The sequence below is a fragment of the Sapajus apella genome, unplaced genomic scaffold, assembly GCF_009761245.1.
Source record: "Sapajus apella isolate SASKATOON/1434 unplaced genomic scaffold, GSC_monkey_1.0 scaffold9, whole genome shotgun sequence".
In the NCBI taxonomy this organism is placed as follows: Eukaryota; Metazoa; Chordata; class Mammalia; order Primates; family Cebidae; genus Sapajus; species Sapajus apella.
In genome coordinates this window covers 10,613,557-10,617,780 of record NW_022436949.1, presented here as the reverse complement: position 1 = coordinate 10,617,780, position 4,224 = coordinate 10,613,557, and the positions used below count along the sequence as shown (strand labels likewise).

Below are 4,224 nucleotides of genomic sequence, written 5' to 3'. Positions count from 1 at the left end.
ACTTTTCTCATTGCCAGAGCAAAGTGAGCAGACAATGTATATTCAGAGGGATTTAATTATTATTTCACACCACTAACTGCTGTGAGTCTGTCAATATATCCTTCCAAACATCAATGTTTATTGCCATTATCCTTTCCTTTTTTAATCCTTATATATGGGATGTAGTATAGTGGGAGACAGAATTTGTCTTATTAATTCATAGGCCACTGGACTACAGGGACCCACAGACCAAGGAGTTCCACTATCAATACCAAATGAGAAGAAAAACCACTTACTATGTCTTAGCACTGACTAGACAAGATTGGCATTGATTCTTCATTCTGTCACCACGTCACAGTACAGGGAGTCAGTGCCCTAAGGGTGAATTTTCTTTCCTCAGTGAAAGGCAGGAAGTAGAAAGAAGCCAGCAGGCAAATTGATTGCCATCTCCCCACACCCCCACTCTGCTCACCCATCCACTATGGACTGTTTGAGACTCAGTGATTTCAATAGTCTCTGGTGACATTTTGTATGACTAAGCAATCATCTGTGACATTGTGGTGCTGTGAAAAGTGCTCCTTTTTGGCTGCCTTGCTTCTCTTTTTTTCCCTAATTTTTACTTTTCTGAGATACTCTCCCCACCACCACAATACAACCTAAGCGTTATTAGATAAGTATTCTCTTAGCCTCTCTTGTATGAAAGCTTGGCTAAGGCAATCCTGGAAAGTGTAGGATTTCATTGCAAACATTTACATCAGCAAGATTAAACAATTATTGTTGAGTACTTAACATATAAGGCTCCCTAAATCTTTTTTAACCTTATTATTTATTTTGTGTAAATATGTAATAAACATACCTTTGTATATCTTTTTCACAGATACTTGTAGATAGAAACATGATCTTATTTTACAAATTCAGTTTCTTGAATATGTCAGTTTTATTCACAGTTATCTTTAATTTGTGAAAAACAATGATTTGGTAGGAAAAAGACCTTGAAATGGATAGGCTAACACTTTTTAGTTATAATTTATAAATCAGTTTAAGCAGTGAAATTTTAAATTGCCCTTTGAGTACTATGAAATTGCCTAATATAACTTGAGAGTCCTGTTAGTTCATTGCTCAATTAACTGGATAATGCATTTTGTGCCCAGAAATCCCTATTCAAAATTCAATATTATAAGTAGTTTGGTGTTTCATAATTATGTACTTAAAATATGTGACTAAATCCCAATTTCTACATGACAATTTATATATTTATACTCTTAGTTGACTCAAGAGTGCTACTTTTTTTCCCCTATCCTATTTTGGTATGAAGTTCAGAATTCAACTTTTGGATATGAAGCCAAAATTCTGGAGGCGTAAAGAAAAAAGTCCAGGGTATTAATTACTTTTCTATTTTAAGTCAAAAGTTAAAGCTGACTTTTAAGAATTTATTATTTGTATATTTGTATATTACATTTAGAGCCTCTACATAGTCTTACCCTGTCAATATTGCTGTACTATTTGAGAATCTGCTCTGTTTTCCTTTCCTGTCATTTTTACACTCACTTATCTATCATTTGTCCTTTTATTCTTGATCATTAATTTACCATAACTTATTGAAAGTATTTGGGCATACTTTTCTTTTTTGAGTAATGACTAAGATTACTTTAACATTCCCTTCATCTTGATTAACCTTTAGAAGGTTTCTTCCTGACCTTATGCCTCTGATCAGCTTTTGCTGGAATATTCACTTTAAAAAACTTGCAATTGCAAATATTTCTCTGCCCCTTTCAAATGTAAATCTTTTCTCAGCCCTTTGCCATTGCAAACCAAGAACAACTTCTTTCTCAAGGACCCCAAAAGTATTCGTTTGAAATGTAATCATTGAAATGGCTAGAGCTCCTCTCTCCCAGTGTTTATGGGAGAGTGGGATCCTAACAGCAATAAGTGACAATTACCAAACACAGATCACCTGCTCACACTGATCCACTTGTCCCTTTAATGTTCTGTCCTTTTGTATTTTTTTCATTAGTTCATCTCAGAGTTTAAACATTTTCCCACCTTTTGTTTCAGTGGAGTTAAGTTCAGTTTTTCTCCATTATGGCGATAGTCTTGACCCTTATCATAGTTTTGAATAAAATCTTCCTTGCTTATTTAACTGCATTAATGCAGTTTGTCTTTGACAGCTCATTTTAGATATTCATTCTCGGCAGACACTTGCTATGAAGAGGCAGGTCCGATTTCCACATTAACCTGTAGAGCCAGGGGCATTTATGGCCCACCACTACTAAAAAAATAATAGGTAAGTATGTTGTGGTTCTGGATTAATTACATAGTTCTCAGAAAAGAAATTTGTATTTTCTTAACAAAGAGAATAAAACCCCTATGAAAACAACTTTTTAAACACACACACACACACACACACACACACACACACACATACACACACACACGTACACGTACATATATGCATATATGTGGTTTAAAAATAAATGTTAATTTATAATTAGCAACTGAAAGAATATTCTAAAAATTTGTTATGATTTATATCTTATAAATTCCCAAATCTTGATGTTGAACTTGTTTTTATCTCAGATTCGAACAGATTTTAGTAAATTCATATAATAATCTCAAATATTTAAATCTTTAATTCTACCTCCTATATTTCAATGTAATAAGCTCTTGTCTGCATAAATAAAATACTTTACAATTTTTTATACTTTTTTAGTTTTATAGTTGAAGTCAAATTTGAAATACATACAAGTAATATTAATATAAAGGGTTTCTACAAAGTCTTAAAATCTAAGGCTACCTTGGTCACCTAAGTAACTGTATTTTCTAGTTTTGATACATGAGCAAAAATTTTATTCATTTTTGATAGAGTAAATTTTAATATGATAAAAGAATCACATAACTATAGACACAAACTTGACCCATGCTCTCAATTTTTGCCTTTTCAATCTGTTCACCTATCAGAAGTGAGTGTCCTTATTTTCCCAAATCCATTTAATTATATCACAACAAATACCCTAAAGAATGGGGACAAAATTACTGTGAAACATATGGTGTTAGAGATCAGAGTGTTAATGGGTTTGGGGATTATTTCCTCCTTGTCACTCACTGTGTATATTAAAAAATCAAACACATATAGAAATGAAATATGTTTTCCAAAAATAATAAAGTCAAACAAAACTTCTTCCAACTACTGCACTGCAACATTTTAAGCATAAAGTGTAACCAAGTTGAGAAAAACATTATAATAAGACTAAAATGAGTTATTTTTTTCTATGTAGACTTGTAGAAAAAAAATTATATTAAAGGCTTTTTTCCCTTAGCTACATTATGGGCAAAAAAAATACATTGATATTAAATCATTTCTTAAATGTAAATTAAAGCCCCACTTTGAGCATTTTTCAGACATTACACTGTTAGAGCAGAAGATAGAAGGAAACCTGAAAAAAAGAAGACAATAAACTCAAATTATCTTATTAAAAATGGCTTTTTGGTGCACAGAATGAGAATGATGCACTTAATTATTTTTAAAAAACTTTTACCCATAGGCAGTCCATTTTTCTTTTCTGGAGTAAGAATGGTTCCTGAACTTCAGAGACACATGAGATTACAAACCTTATGAGTTCAGAAAATTGTATAGTTTCTATTTTAGTTGTTTTTGTGTGTAAATAAATATTTACTTACATAGAGGTACTAATTTGAATCTGTGAAAGCTGGGAGGTAGTATTTTAGTGTTTATAGAACCATAGATATTGAGGGAAATGACACACTCAGAGCAAGTAGGTGCCGTTTTTCCTCCTGTATGTGCAAATACTTGGAAGACATCAATTACATAAAATAACTCAATATTTTATTTATTTTTTATTTTATTTTATTTTGTTTTTTTAAATATGCAACGCTTCACGAATTTGCATGTCATCCTTGCGCAGGGGCCATGCTAATCTTCTCTGTATCGTTCCAATTTTAGTATATGTGCTGCCGAAGCGAGCACATAACTCAATATTTTAAATCGTAAGTGATAATACACATTGAAATTATTTATTTGAAACAATATAAATATTCTAATATTTGCTGTTTTAAATTGTAAAAATGGAAAAGAATGCAATTACTTGGGACACTATTAATCTGCCATAATGACACCTGTCTCTGTGTAGCAACTCTGTTTTAAGTTTGTGTATATATGTCCTTTATTACATTTTTCTGCTTATTTCATATTTGACAAAATTAGTTCTTGTCCCGTCTTATACACTA

General features: G+C 31.9%; 1 non-coding gene across 1 annotated transcript; it reads right to left on the bottom strand.

The window, feature by feature from the left end:
• Positions 1 to 3,857: 3,857 nt before the first annotated feature.
• LOC116551409 lies at positions 3,858 to 3,964 on the bottom strand. The gene has a single exon (XR_004268909.1). It is a non-coding gene; the product is annotated as a U6 spliceosomal RNA (small nuclear RNA).
• Positions 3,965 to 4,224: the final 260 nt, after the last annotated feature.